The sequence below is a fragment of the Thermobia domestica genome, chromosome 1, assembly GCF_964235325.1.
Source record: "Thermobia domestica chromosome 1, izTheDome1.hap1.1, whole genome shotgun sequence".
Classification (NCBI taxonomy): Eukaryota; Metazoa; Arthropoda; class Insecta; order Zygentoma; family Lepismatidae; genus Thermobia; species Thermobia domestica.
The window spans coordinates 216,116,392-216,132,300 of NC_137454.1; the positions used below are offsets into that span (position 1 = coordinate 216,116,392).

The window sequence follows — 15,909 nt, forward strand, 5'->3', positions numbered from 1 at the left end:
TTGAGGCAGTAAACATTCTTAAAAATTGCACCGATACGAGCACAAAATTAAAATACATAATTATTTTATATTTTGATAATTCCTCTGTTTTAATCATAATGAATATCAGTAGCGGTTCGTGGTCTGTAGAAGTACCGGTTGCAATGTTGCAATATCAAAGGTATGTAGTTACGCGCAAGTGTTCCCCTCCCCCCAGTATTCTTGAGTCTTATCCAAAAAATATTCAGGAAATATGAAGAGGATAGTCCTTATAAGCTCCATTTGTATATTTATTGATTAAAGTGTATTCTTTAATATTGATTTAATATATGTTATTTCCTTTTTTTTTTTCAAACAACCACTATCAATGTACGTTTATACACTATTTATATACAAAAACTTCTACGTTCATGTTATTGAACAAGAAATAAATCGAATATATAGCATGTGGTGTAAGCCATGAAAGATATCGTTAACCCAGAAAGAAGAAAAAAAGCAAGAAAATTGCATATATTCATGCACACAGTTAAACAAAATTATTTAATTAAGTAAACTATGCATTATTTTAGAATGAAAGGTCTTTCTTCGTTCTTTTCGAACTTCAAATTCTTCTATGACTTCATTAAAATCTGAAATGTTGCTCGCCAAGTTTTTCTGAATAGAAAGCACTGGAAATATTTTCCGCTTTATTTTCTTTAAGGTACAGAAACACCTCTCTCCTCCGACAATATGCATTTTGTTAGCATTTCTTTGTATGAATATAAATAAGGAACAAAGAGTTCATTTTCAGTAACTACGTATTTTTGTCTGCTGTTCTATTATAAAGAAGCATGAAATATAAGATTTTTTCCTTCAAAAATGAAAAAAAATAATAATAGTTTAACATTCCAGCAATTTAGGCTAAAGAAGACAGATGAGTATTGAAAGTGAATAATTTGAGATTAATTTTTTATGCTCTCCGCCGGAAATTGAACACGGGATCATGTGCACGAGCGACACACAGCTAGGAATTAGACCAGTGGTAAGACATTCTCTTCTTCGAGTCAAGATCGCCCCTTCCCCCCCCCCCCAGAATAGGATATTTTTTATTTTAAAAATAAAATCTATCCCAAGAATTTTTACCTTTGTATTATAAATGTAAAATAAAATCTATTGACTTCGAACGACTGCCCTCCCCCAAATATTCAGCTTGGATCCGCCCCTGCTACCACCAGACGCGTATTTGCTCTTTGCGAGTTTCTGTTTGGTGACTAACTTCTTTCTTTCAAGCGTCTATATCTCACTCAACCTATCAATTGAGTCAAGCGCTGCCAAACGGAGGAATTCGTAACTACTACAGAAGCTGACTATATAGCCTACCAGTTGCAACGAAATAGCAACTGGAAACGTGTGATACGGGAGGATAGCAGCGATGCAAGAATAAATCCACTTCCTCATGTTAAGAGATAGGAGCTCGCTGCCATATGCTCAATGTTACTGCTTCCAGTGGCAACGCTTGCTGCCACTGGATTTGTATATCACTCTCTTTCTTTCAGTTTTTTTAAATTAATTTTTTTAGAAATGCATCAATACTGTTTTGCGCTCAAGAGCAAAGGTTTATTTTTTACTGATACACTACTTTAATACTTAAAAATATCTTTAGTATTAAAGAAATATCCGGTTGCACAACCATGCAACATATAGTACCAGCCGCCACTGATGAATATTTAGGACCACAACCACCCAACTTTGGGAGGGCAAAACTCCCCCGATATTGAGAAAGAAAGAAACAATACTACCACCAAACGTGTATTTGTTCTTTGCGAGTTTGTTTTGTGAATAATTTCTTTCTTCCAAGCGTCTGCATGTTACCCTATCAATTGAGTCAAGCGCTGCCAAGCGGAGGAATTCGTAACTATTACAGAAGCTGACGATACACCAGTTGCGCAACGAGCTGCAACTGCAAGCAGGCACCCCATGTTAAGAGATAGGCACTCGCCGCTATATGCTCAACGTTACTGCTTCCAGTGGCAACGCTCGCTGCAACTGGAAATGTAAACCTCTCTCTTTCTTTCAATTTTTTAAATTCATTTTTTTAGAAATGCATCAATATTGTCTTGCGCTCAAGAGCAAAGGTTTATTTTTTTTACTGATACACTACTTTGATACCTAAAAATATCTTTAGTATTAAAAAAAATATTCGGTTGCACAACCATGCAACATATAGTACCAGCCGCCACTGTTACTAACACTATAAGAAATACCGGGCAAATTCCTTATCAAATTATATTCCAACAACAACATATTTATAGACATGCGACAATAATTTTGGACATGAGTGTACAATACATTGTCGCGATACGAAACAGATTTAGAAATACTTCAGAATTTCATTCTAAAAATATACAAAAAGTTTAACCATGGATTTATAACCGTGATTCTTATAAGCTCAAAAATAGGAAATTATCTTTTGAAGATATTATTTATTTATTTATTTATTTTAATCAGTCGGAGCTCAATCACTGTTTGGTTTGCTTGGGTACACTGCACGTAACTGCTAAATACTGTTGAAACTTCCTATACATAAGAGAATGTGTAGATTAGATAAACAATATACCTTTACGAAGAAACCTAAGACATTATATTATATTGAAACCATTAAAAAAGGTTCTTTCAGTATACTACTATCGAAATTATGCGTGGAAAATATCGTAAGCTGATGCAGAAGATTAATGATGTCTGCATGACTCAGCTTTGGAAACTAGTGAGGAGATAAAGAACACCTCTTAAAGGTGACTAAACTGCGATATTGAAGGCAGTGGGGAACCGCCACATGATTTTTCCAAGAAAACTAGTACAACCTATGACAAGTACAACTGACGTAGACACTGTTCCTAGTCTACGTCAGATATTAAATAGTCAAGGGGTGCTAAGAATCTGCAGAACAGAATTTGTACTTGAAACATCTGAAGCCTAAACCAGAAAGTCAAATTAGACCATGTCATCCAATAAATGAAACATTTCAATGTAGATACTCTTGACATAAAGTAATATGAATCAGCAGAGGAGTATTCACTCAAAGCAACCATAAAATATGGTGTTCTGAAGGAGATAAACACAATAGAGAAGTAGGTATTATCCTAATTTGTAAATATGCTGATGAAGTAAACGGATATAAAGGATTTTCAGACAGAGTAATTGCTCTAAAATTTGCAAGAAAACCATCTAAAATGAGTCTCATCCAAGACTATCCTAACTTCAGAGTCTACTGATGAAGAATGTGAGAAATTCTACCATCTCTTAGAAGAAGTACTAAAGACCACTAAACAAAATGAAGCAGGACCGTCATTTAGGGAGGGCAGGAGGGGGCAATTGCCCCCCCAAGAGTTTGAGGAATATATATACTTTAGTCGATTGTAATACTAATATACTAGTACAAAACGTGAAAGTTTTCCGTCGGTGGTGCTCTTGCCCCCCCCCCCAAGCAAAGTCTGAAATGACGCCCCTGAAATGAAGTAACAATCATAATGGGAGATTATAATGCAGAGTTAGGAAACACAAAAGAAGGAAAGCGTACTGGACCTTTTGACTTAGGAAATCGTAAGGAATGTGAAGAGCGACTAATTTAATTTTACAGTGAATATGATTTTATTATAAGAAATACCTGGTTCAAGATACCACTGAGAAGATTACACACTTGAAGTATCACCCACATATGATGACGAAAGAGTAGCGAGGAATCAGATCGACTATGTGGTACTAAATTATTGTTTCAGAAATATGGTCATCAATGCAAAAGTTAACCTTAATGCAGATTTCAACTCAGATCGTAAACTGCTTGTAAATTATTGCAATCTGAAGTTGAAAAACATAATTGTAAAAAACCAACACCCAATAACTAAAATTAACTTCCAAGTGGTGAAGGATATTTATAAGGCAAAAGAGCAAAAACAACAAATTGTAGATAGATAAATTATCATATCTTGGGAATACTCGTACAGTGTTAATTAATCCAGATGAAAAATGGAACAGATTGAAAAATATGAAAAATACGATAGAAATTGTTCTACATATTAAAGAAAAGAAAAAAATAAAAGAGAATGGATAACTGATTAAATATTAATAATGATGGAGGAAAGGAAAGAATACGAAAACGGTGATAAGCAGAGATACAATAAGTAATATGTTTAATATGTTACTAATAATACGATACTAATTATGTTACTGAATGTAGCAACAATAAACTGTCACGTTAAGTAGTCAGAATTTTAATAAAATGACAAGTGTCATATATTTGTGGTATTTATTAAAACCGTCACCATAAATGTAAACGATATAGATACAAACAATATTTACAATATCATGATGTGAAATATAAGTAGTACGATGGTAGGGTCTATCAAGGAGAAATCCCTGATACTCTCGTGTGTTTATAATGTCTTGTAGTCCTCCCCTCACGACATTTATGTCATGTAAAGGTTCATCAGCGCAAAGCTCATACTCACAAACACAGGCCTTCCATCACCGCTGTCAGTCCTGGGTGGTTCCTCTGGACGCAGAATAATTGTACTATACCACACTCTTAGCAGGTGTAGGTCGAATGATCATAATTTTTAAAAATGCCTGGTTTTATAGTATCACTAAAAACTGTTTTAGTTTTAACAAGGCACTGTTTATTCTGGAAAATATGTTTTTTTTTCAATTTAAAATAGACACCTTGAAGATTTTAACTAATATGTTTTGGACACCATCACCTTGAATAAGCTTGATATTATCACTTTGAAGGTTTTTATGTTTTGATGCCACTGAAAAATCCGTTTGCGTAGGACGTGTTGTTTTTCGTGGTTGTATCGTATTGTTAATCTTGATAGAATTTTCACAAGGAGAAATCACGATGTATATTAGTGTTTAATAATTTTAAACTTTTCATCGTTTGATGATTTTGGGAATATAATAATCCCCCTTTTAATAAAGTACAATGGTCAACTGTTCATGAGAACCAGTGACATGGAATCCCTTAAAATTTTTCATCGTTTGACTTTTATAACCATGAGGCTGGTGCACAAAAGAAAGAAACAAAAACACTAGAGGAAGGAGGCACTAGTAAACACACACACGAGAAGAAAAAAAAATCACTAAAACTGCTGGATCCGTGTAGATGTCGAGCGTGATCCCAATAGTGTATCCGGGAAGGCTGGAACTCGGGAAATCCTGATCGTGGTGGTGCAGCACGTCGAGAGTCAAGGGCTATCTCCTGGAAGTCTGCTATCTGGAAGGCTTGATCCTTGAGCCAGAATGGACAGCATCTTGTGGTCTGGAAGTCGAGAGGTCCATCATCCAGAAAAGGAAACTGCGACTTGGTAGGCATCATCCATGGAAACGGGTAGCAAGATGATGGGTAGCCCAGGTGCGTTTGTGAAAATAGGCCGGATGCGGAAAAGAAATTACATGACAGGAGGCACTGAATTACTTGTTAAAGACCATTGTGAAAACCTATTTTTTTTTTTAAAGGACTAAAAGAAAGAAAAGAGGGAGAAGAGATAATTGCAAAAGTAACGTACAAGGAACAAAAGGGATAACGTAAAAATATGTATAATGGCGAACTGTAATGAAGAAGGCACCTGATCAATCTTTAGGGAGATACGGAGATTCCGGGGTGTGTGACGTTATTGGTATGAAAAAGAGGAAGATAGATTGGGTTCGGAGCGGCGGGAGGTGTGTAAGATACGGTGTAAGTGTGGCTGGTAGGCGTTGGGTGGGTAAAGGAGCGACGAAATTTATGAGTTAAAAAAAACTTGATGTAAAAGAAGCCACCAATGATAAAGAAGAGAAAGTTGAGGGGGATTGCAATGTATAAAGATATGGGAATAAAGTCGGCAGCTGCAACACCGGGTATAACCAGAAAGAAGAGGATGCTAAAAGAAAAGAGAGAAAAAAAAAATTGTAAGAGACGAGCCCCTTATTTTATTTTTATTTATTTATTTATTTATTTATTGATTTTTTTTTTTATGATCATGTTTACTATTACTGTGTGTGCTGTGTACGGAAGTATGGTCGTGGATAGCGAAAGATTCCGTTATAGTAGAAGAAGTATAGAAATGAAGAGTGAATTTGCCATTAAGTAGGACAGAAGGAAAATATATATATATATATATATATTAGTGAGACGTAGTTTATTCCTGGCCAAGGTACCGTAAGTTGACCTGGAAGACAAATGATTCGGGAGAAACTGCATGAGGTTGCCAGTCGTGAGCAAAAGGAGCTTGTATACGGGTGTTAAGAAAAAAAAATGGAGACGCGAGTAGCAATGGCAATTAATGTGTGCCGTCCGCGAATGTGTGGTGGTGGGTTTGTGTTTTATTAACATCATAATGAGAGGATTTGTTAAGATATCTAGAACGAGGAATGCAAATGGCGGAGGACAGGGTACGAGGTAAGTACCAAAAAGTTGTTTGATTTAGTTTTCAGATTGTCTTTTTTTTTTTTTTTTTTTTAGGAAGAGATGCGGAAGGAGAGTTAACGTGAGTTAAGGGGAATTAGTTCGGGTGGCTGAGTTGTGGTAGGTGATAAAGGTAACTGGTGTGTACGACGATGTAAAATATAGATGAAGAGGGTATTCATCATAGAGAGGGAAAACAGGATGAGAGAGAAGGAGATAGAGATGGTGGGATAGTCGTCCGTGGGAAGCCAGGAAAGCCAAGTTGGCGGTTTATAGGAAGAATTGGTAGCTGTGATTGGTGTTATGCGGTGGCTAAAATTAAGGGGAAGATTTTGAAGGGAGTTATAAGGGAGAATCCTATCAGCGGGTAAGAGGAGTAAATCGGAATCAATGATATGGATATGATGAAGGACTAAATGGACAGGAATGATTGTGGTCGGAAGACAGAAATGAGAGCGGGGTATGAGTTCGATAATTCCTGAATGGAGGCTTGTGTCACAGGGTAAAGTAACACGGAGATTTAAAGAATTATTAATGTATAATGGCGTGGCAGTGCCATTAAGGAAAAGATAATGAAGGTTGTTGGGTGGTCGGGTTAAAATAAATTGATGATCGTCTACTTGGGTGATGGTAAACTGTTGTGTGAGGGTGCAGCTGTAAGAACAGGCGTTTTTTAGTAAGCCCGATATATGTTGATATTTCAAAGTGTGTAAACAAGAAGCTATTGTATGATTATAAATAGTAGGGATTTTGCACAAGAAATGTTTAAATGAGAAGGAACAAGATGTAAGATCAGCCGGAGAAAAAGGGATAGCTTGCTTATCCATGAAGACAACAAAATTGGAAGGAAGCTGTAAATAGCAATTTTGTTGAGCTGACGCAACCGGATAGGGAACTAATTTAAATAAACGTGGTAGCGTATGGAGGGGAATAGCAGGGAGTTTTACGTGTAAAATGATATGATCGGGAAAGAAATAGCAAGTGGTAAGGGGTAGGGTGTAAATGATCGGTGCTGTCAAAACGGGATTGACGCGTAAATTTTTTGAAACCAATTTGAGATTAAAATCATGTAAGTCAGAATGTAACTGATGAACTGGTATGATTTGAGGAGATAACCGGTTTTCTTTACATTGGTCAAAAATGTCGTTAAAATTAATTAAGTAAAGTAACTGACGAAGCATAAGGAGGATCGCGTTGTCAAATTTTAAATACATTTTAGAGAAAGTAACAAAAGAGGAGTGATCCGTGCGCATGGCTTCAAGTAGGCGTGTCTCATCGGCAATGAGAGCAGAAACCGTTGTTTGCACATCTTTGAAGGAAGAAGAAGTTTGTTCAGCAAGTGTTGCAACCTGATGAGAAATATCAGAAAATTTAGAACTGAGAACAGATTCATGGTTTTCAAGCTCTTGTACGTGTGTCTTTAGTTGTTCGGAATTAATTTTAGTTGAATGTATTTGGTCTTCAGTAGCAACTCCTGTGAGAAAGTTTAATGCTGATCCGATGAAGTTAAAAAGACCTCTTTGGGGTCTCGGAGTCCTTGAAGAAGGGGTTCCGTTAGAAAGAAATTTAACCAAGTATGTAGAAGTTTGAATGTCATTAGACAGAGAATTTATTGAGGATAGAAAATCTTGAAAATGGCTACACAACCGGGAAGTATTAGTTTTGCATTCTATGGTTGAATTGATGGACTGAAAGGTAGGTGTTGAAATGTTATAGATTAAAGGAAAGGTTTGGGAATAGGGGATCGCTTGGGGAAGGGGAATATAGTCAATGCCATTAACAAACTGTACGCCTTGTGGCATGAACGTGCCTGAAGCTGATACAAATAGGATGGAGAGAATAAACCTGAAAGAAGAGAGAGAAAAAAAGTCACATAATTGTGATATATTGACTGTAATGTATGGGTGTGGGATGAGAGAAAGCATTTCGTCCTAGCGACCTTAGTGATATCAAGTGGGGTCGGACCAGCCGTTCCCGAAAAAGGACGCAAGAAGGAAATGAGATGGAAAGTCTTTCCTTACGCGTCTAGGAAAGAAAAATGACGTGAATAATGAATGATGCCGGTATATTGCTTATGGGGAGAAGGAAAAGCGTAGAGTTTGTTATGAGCGTAACTAGGAGTTGTTGCACGGGAGAAATAGTACATGTACAGCGGGTTGCCTAAAACAGGAGACGAAGCATATGCAATAATAATGAACTACCGGAAGAAAAAAAAATGCCGCACGGGAGAAATATTGCCTGTAATGTGTGTTGCCTACCTGTATCTGTAATTATGGCATAACGAGAGACAAAGTCGGAAGTTTTGCCAGTGTGGTACTACAGAAAGGGATCATGTTTCACTAGGAACGTTAAATTAGATAATCAAAACATAACGTGAAATGTAATTGGTAGTTGGGTTTTGAAGTAATGTGTGGTCGGATCCTATTTAGAGGTACTGAGGAAGCGCTTGTACTTATACTCAAATTCGGGGTCTGGGTTTGTAGGTGGGATGTACAGTTTCAAACGGGTCTTAGCAATGACCGTTGGCTTCCCATCAATATCTAGAAGATACTCATCAGCCGAGACATTCGAAATCACTTTGTAGGGTCCCTTATAAAGACGGGATAATGGCTTACAAGTGTTAGGTTTTGTTGAGGTATCTAAGACCATAACTAAACTGTCAGGGAAGAACTGTGTTGGATTTTTGACCTTCTCAATGCGCTTCTTCAGATCAGTGAAAACTTGGTGTTTTCGAAATTCAACGAGGTCCCTCATTTCTTTGAGTGCAAGTAGGCGATCATTAGTATTCAAAGTTTCTTGTTGAACATGTAGCAAATTGTCTAATGGTAAGGTGGGATGAACGCCATAGAGGAGAAAATGAGGAGAGAGACCAATGGAAGTTAAGGGTGATTTATTCAGAGCCGCAGTGGCATGCGCAAGGAAGCGAGGCCAAAATTTCTGGTTGTCTTGGCACAGAAATTTGAGACTCGTTTGCAAGGAGCCTAATCTTTGTTCGACTGTGCCTAGAGAACGATGTTGATAGGGTAGGCCGTACTTAACTGTTATGTTAAGAGACTTGAGAAAGTTTAACGATACGGTAGACCGGTGTGAACTCTGAAGATCTAAGTAGATTGTGCGAGGAGTATTATATGGAAGAATGATATGGTTTGTGATGAAATTGATGAAGTTGTCGCTGTTTGGAGTTGTTATGGGATGAGTAATGGTGAATCCAGTACAGTGGTCCGTAGCTGCATAAAAGTATTGGAAACCTTCGGGATCGCTGGGTATTAGCTTGCCTGCTAGGTCCAAAGAAAAGGTTTCAAATAGGCCTGACTGAGGAAAACGCTGAATTGTGGGGTTATTAGGCATGTAATTGCGTTTAAAGATGGCGCAGCCTTTACATGATTTAAGTTTCTGAGCTAGCCATGATTTTAGGCGCGGAAAGAAATACTTGTATCGCAACATCCAATACATCTTGGTAAAACCTATGTGAGTCATTGAGTCATGATACTCATCGAATAAAGCTGGTTTAAGACTATCGGGTACGCAGAGCAGTAATCGAGAGTTAGGTACTCGGTACAGTTTTTTGTAAAGTATGCCTTTCTGAATAACGTATTGTTTGTTGAGACGTTGGAATGAAGGATCTGTCTCGTCTCGTTTGTTAAGAGTCTCGATAATTTTGGAGAAGAATTTATCTTCACCCTGTAGGCGAGATAGATCCAAGTTGTTATCGATAGTTAGAAGTACAGAATCAGGCACAACTTCATTGTCCATGTCTATCGTGTCTTGCGTAAGAGGAGCAGGATGCCTACTAAGATAATCAGCTATGGGGTTCTGATGGCTTTTTGCATGTTTGATTGTAAAGTCAAATGTATTAATGTAGTTTAACCATCTCAAAATTTTTGGGGATGGAACAATTGTTTTCCGAACGGCAAGAAGAGAAATATTGTCAGTAACTAGGGTGAAATGGTGGCCTAACAAATATTTTTCTAATTTCCGAAGAGAAAAGTACACTGCATATAATTCTTGATGGAAGATGGGAAGGGGGGAAACGGTTTTGGGATGTCTGGAAGAGACATAGCAAACAGGTTGCACAACGTTAGTAGTGAGATCTTTCTGTAATAACACCGCCCCGACGCCTACTGATGCGGCGTCTGTCATGAGAATGTGGTGTGTATTGCGGGTTGAATATAGAGCAAGTACGGGGGGTGAGGTTAGAAGTTTCTGCATTGTTTCAAACGCTTGAACGCGCTCAGGAGTCCAGATGAGCTTTTTAGGATTGTTTGACAGAGCCTGATAAAGGGGTGCAAGAATGATGGAAAAATTTTTGAAAAAACGTCGGAAAAAATTTGCACTGGCTAACCAGCTTTTGAGGCTTTTGAGAGTGGCCGGTCTGGGTGCCTGAGCTAAAGCCGAAATCTTATCAGGGTCAGGTTGTAGAGTGTGATTGTCAATAATATGGCCTAAACATTTAATTCTTTTTGATCCGAGAACTGATTTTTTAATGTTAAAGAGCAGAGAATGTTTGGCGGCTTGCTGAAAGAAGGCACGAAGCACAATCATCATCTGATCGAATGAATCTGCGTGGACATACATGTCGTCAACGAATGATGTAATATTGTTGGGGAAGATGTCCCTATAAATGGTTTGAAGAGCTTGTTGAAGTAAAATGGAGGCATTTTTGAAACCCTGAGGAACAGATGTCAACTGAAGGTGATTGAAAGGGAGAGAAAGACCCTTAATGGAGAACGCAGTGGCCGGTCTGTCCTTGGGATCTAAGTCTAATTGATAGAAACTGGAGTGTAAATCAAAGGAGTTGAACCAAACTGAGTCAGAAAGAGACTCTAGAACGTCCTGTATATCTTCTAAAGGAGAAGCTATTGTTCTGGAACGGGAGTTAAGGCCCCTGAGATCAAAAACGGCCCTTAGCTCAGTTTTGGAATTTGGTTTTAAAACAAATAATATGTTATTTCTATACTGAGAATCTGATTGTTCAAACACTCCTTGATTAATGAGGCGCAGGACGAGCTCTCTTGCTCGCGGTCTAAGTCTGTGTGGAATGACGAATTGGGGGGACTGAAAGGGAACGTCTGATTCTAAGTCTAACGTGGCCGAAAAGGTGGGTATTTTTGTAAAATCATTGTCGTGCCATTGAAAAAGAAAAGCATATTCAGAAAGTAGCGCCTTCATTTGAGCAGTTTGATGTTCGTTCATGTCAGGGGAAAAGTGAAATTTGTTAATGTCAATGAGATGACCGATTTGTTTAAGGCGTTGTGCTTTGTGTCGTGAAGCGTCCTCGTCCGTGGGAAAATGAACCTGTCTGATGGTGTAAGCGTTAGTGTTTTGTTCCGGTGGTGAAAATATAGAACCAATAACAATGGGAGTATTGGCCTTTATAATCTGGGGACGAGACGAGACGTTTGCAAGTGGCAAAACAAGGTTATCTATGGAAACAACAGCATGCGTCATATAACAGTTACTTAAGTTTCGTAAGATAGGAGTATGTAGCCGGAAGGATGTATTTGGAAAGTGACCGTTAACCTTGAGAGGAACTGCTTTAGCTGAACGGGGTGGTATGACAAGTCTCCTACGTGCTTGAAAAACAATGTGAGGAGTGGGATGTTTTTTGAAAAAGTGAAATGTGTTTGTATTAACGCTGTGTATTGCATTATCGGCTGGAGGCATGCGACCTAGATGACGTAATGATAGGATGCCTTTGTCAAAATCAAGGGTTGCTTGATGGTCTTGAAGAAATTTACTGGAAAGGATAGCAGGAAAGTTTTTGAAAGGAACCAAACGAAAAAGTACAGAGTATTGATGACCATTAAAATTTAAGTTGAGAATGGTAGCACGGGAGAGATGTACCGGAGATGATGAAAGACTATTTAGAACCGTGTGAAGCTTAAAAGTACGAACCGAAGGGTCGAGTTGGTCGGCTGGAAAGAGACTGACTTCAGCACCAGAGTCAAGGCAAAAGAAAACATCCTTGGTCATGCAACGGGCTTTTACGTAAGGTAATTTGCCTTTGAAGTGCAACGGTAATTGGAGGTAATCTGAGGAAGAGGGAGGGGAAGAAGGGGATGAGGGAGAATTAAGCGCGAGGAGACTGGTGCGCTCTCGCGCTAATTTTTGGCGTTTTTTGGTTTATTGGTACGAGAGTTTGTGGAGACAGGGGAAGGGGAGGGGAGTGAGGGTAGGTGGGTAGGGGTAGGATATTGAAAAAAGGGATGATAGAATGGATATGGGGGAATGGGTATGGTTGGCTGTTGTGTAGTATAGACGTTTTGGGGTTGGGAAGAATGCTTATTAAAACGCTTATTGTTCTTGCCTTTACGAGAGTCGTTATTGTGATCATTTCGTGGAGTGTTACGAGTTGGGGGAGACTGAGGGACAGTTTGACAATGAGAGGAGGCGGTACATTGACAACAATGATATGGGTGTGTGGAGCAATGAGTACACGAGTTAGAAGAAGAAGAGGTCGGATTGGTGGAATGAGAATGTTGGAGACAGGAGGACGGCGGATGGGGTGAGAGGGACCGTGGAAAGGGAAGGGATTTATGGTTAGGAGAGAGGGTGTTGTGATTGTGAGGACTAGGAGAACGAGAACGGGTAGGAGCGAAATGAACAGAGGTAGGTTGAGAATTTGAAAGGGTGTTGAGATGAAGCTGTAACTGTGAAACTTGATGAGTTAGTTCTTGAATCGCGCTAGAAGTTGGGACATCTGAAGTTTGGCGTGAAAAGGAAGAGTCCGTTTCTCGCTTTTGGGCCATGAGCTGAGTGCGTTCTAAGGTTGTAACCTCATCAATAAATGTGGGATAGTCAGATATGGTGCGAGTGCCAAACCAACGTATGTTCTCGGGTGTCATACTCGACACGCATTCTAAAAGAAACTCCTGAAAATCTAATTGCGTGTATGCCTGATCTGCCAGAAATTTCTTTGCGAAAACGTAATGAGAAAGTGGTTCATTAGGGAGTTGAACTCGAGCCCTATACTGATGAATGCGAGATCGTGGAACCTGTTCGTCGCCAAATTGTTTTAGGAATTTTTGTTGGACGGTTGACCAGGGAAGGGTAGAGAGATTTTGGGTGGAGAACCAATGTTGAGCGGGTCCAGAAAGGGACTTTTCGAAAATCTTTATGCATTTTGAGTCATCCCAGTTATTGACCAGTGCGATCTTCAAAAAATTTTGTAAAAATAAATCCGCGCGTTGTTCCTTGGACGCACTGTATATATCGGGAATGATGGAAGAGATACCTGCCATATTGTTTGAATTTTGAGCTTGAGGTGTGTTTAAGGGAATGAAAGAAGCCTGACTGCGAGTCGTGGGCATGACAAGAGAATGTGAGAAATGAAATGACCACAATGGAGTTAACAAAGCAAAAAAGTGCCTTATATGTGTGAAAAGAGGAACACAGACACTAAGAACCACACGAGAGAGATTCCTCTGGGGGAGCCATAATATGTTTAATAAGCTACTAATAATACGATACTAATTATGTTACTGAATGTAGCAACAATAAACTGTCACGTTAAGTAGTCAGAATTTTAATAAAATGACAAGTGTCATATATTTGTGGTATTTATTAAAACCGTCACCATAAATGTAAACGATATAGATACAAACAATATTTACAATATCATGATGTGAAATATAAGTAGTACGATGGTAGGGTCTATCAAGGAGAAATCCCTGATACTCTCGTGTGTTTATAATGTCTTGTAGTCCTCCCCTCACGACATTTATGTCATGTAAAGGTTCATCAGCGCAAAGCTCATACTCACAAACACAGGCCTTCCATCACCGCTGTCAGTCCTGGGTGGTTCCTCTGGACGCAGAATAATTGTACTATACCACACTCTTAGCAGGTGTAGGTCGAATGATCATAATTTTTAAAAATGCCTGGTTTTATAGTATCACTAAAAACTGTTTTAGTTTTAACAAGGCACTGTTTATTCTGGAAAATATGTTTTTTTTTTCAATTTAAAATAGACACCTTGAAGATTTTAACTAATATGTTTTGGACACCATCACCTTGAATAAGCTTGATATTATCACTTTGAAGGTTTTTATGTTTTGATGCCACTGAAAAATCCGTTTGCGTAGGACGTGTTGTTTTTCGTGGTTGTATCGTATTGTTAATCTTGATAGAATTTTCACAAGGAGAAATCACGATGTATATTAGTGTTTAATAATTTTAAACTTTTCATCGTTTGATGATTTTGGGAATATAATATAAGGTATAGAAACAAATCAGATCAAAATGCAATTTAGCAAAAGAAAACTGGACAAAATGAATATGTGAAGAACACTTGTAAAAATGTCATAACTATGGAATGCTATATAGTAGGATTAATTGCTTTTTTAAGTGAAATATAACGACATAGGGTGCATTGAGAAAGCAAATGGAACAATAACAACTGATAAAGAAGAAATAAAAAAAACAATGGTCCATACGTGGTTGCTGACCATCTCCAAGAATTATAAAAAATTGAAATGAAAAATGAAATATTTAAGTTTAACGTCCCACGGTTATGCCGGTTAGGCTAAAGGAGACGGTGATAATGAGAAATGAGTGAAATGGTGGAATGAAGAAAGTGGGAGGAAACGGGAGAACCCCGAGAAAACCCACGAGCATGTATAAAAAATTGAGTATGATGAACCTTGTGTATGAAAAAGTCAATATCATTATTCACGTTGTTGCATGCACAAGTGTTCCTGAATGGCGGCCATCTTTGTTGTCGGTTAAGTGTCAATTTTTGCCTTTGCAAGCGTTCACGAAAACTACAATTCCTCAGGACGTACGTATCAGATGTACATCAAACAAAAACGAATGTTTAGAGGAGAGACTGAGGTACAAGGAGAATATATACTCTTGTTTCTAAATAAATGTGCGGGGTTGCAAACCAATACACGAAATCACTAGAAAAAATACAGAAAATTACACTTTTAAAGGGGCTGTAATTTAGAATGGCATAAAGTGGGGGGTTTATAAGTTTTGTGCTGAATACTACTGCATGTAAAGAGTCTGCAGAAATATTTGCACCTACGATACTACCGGCACTATAGATTTATGGGGCTCCGGAAGTTGAAGTTTGTGATTTTGATGCCATGTTTGGGGCGTAATATCTCAGGAGGGCAAAGTGCTAAAAATTGCTGCTTAGGCCACAAAGTAATTTTGTATGTCAATAAACTATTGCAAAAAAAAAAAAAAATCAGAACATACTACATGGAGAAAAAAGTGAGGACATGGTAAAAACACGAAGAAAACAGGTGCGTGACGATGGTCGTAGCACGGAAAAATTTAAATGTTTTGATATGTTTCATGCTAGATCCCAAAAACTACGCATGGTTTAACAATTAAACCCGCTTTTGTTTGTGTTCAGTTGTGCAAAAGCTTGCGAGTGGTGTTTGTTCCATCTTTCTAGCTCCATGATCATTGCCACGTCTACAGGGTGGACAATTTATCTTGACCTTCCGCTATAACGGACAAACCAAAAAAACCGAAAAGCGAAACTTTGCACGAAGCAAGTA

The 15,909-nt window shown here is 38.3% G+C and overlaps 1 protein-coding gene across 1 annotated transcript in view; it reads left to right on the forward strand.

Annotated features, from left to right (window-relative positions):
• Nucleotides 1–4,190: 4,190 nt before the first annotated feature.
• Nucleotides 4,191–15,909, forward strand: part of LOC145693704 (uncharacterized) — a 126,102-nt gene continuing 114,383 nt past the window's right edge. Inside the window, exon 1 of the transcript XR_014132818.1 lies at nucleotides 4,191–6,391. The gene's annotated coding sequence lies outside the window, so the exon portion shown is untranslated. The remainder of the gene's footprint in view (nucleotides 6,392–15,909) is intronic.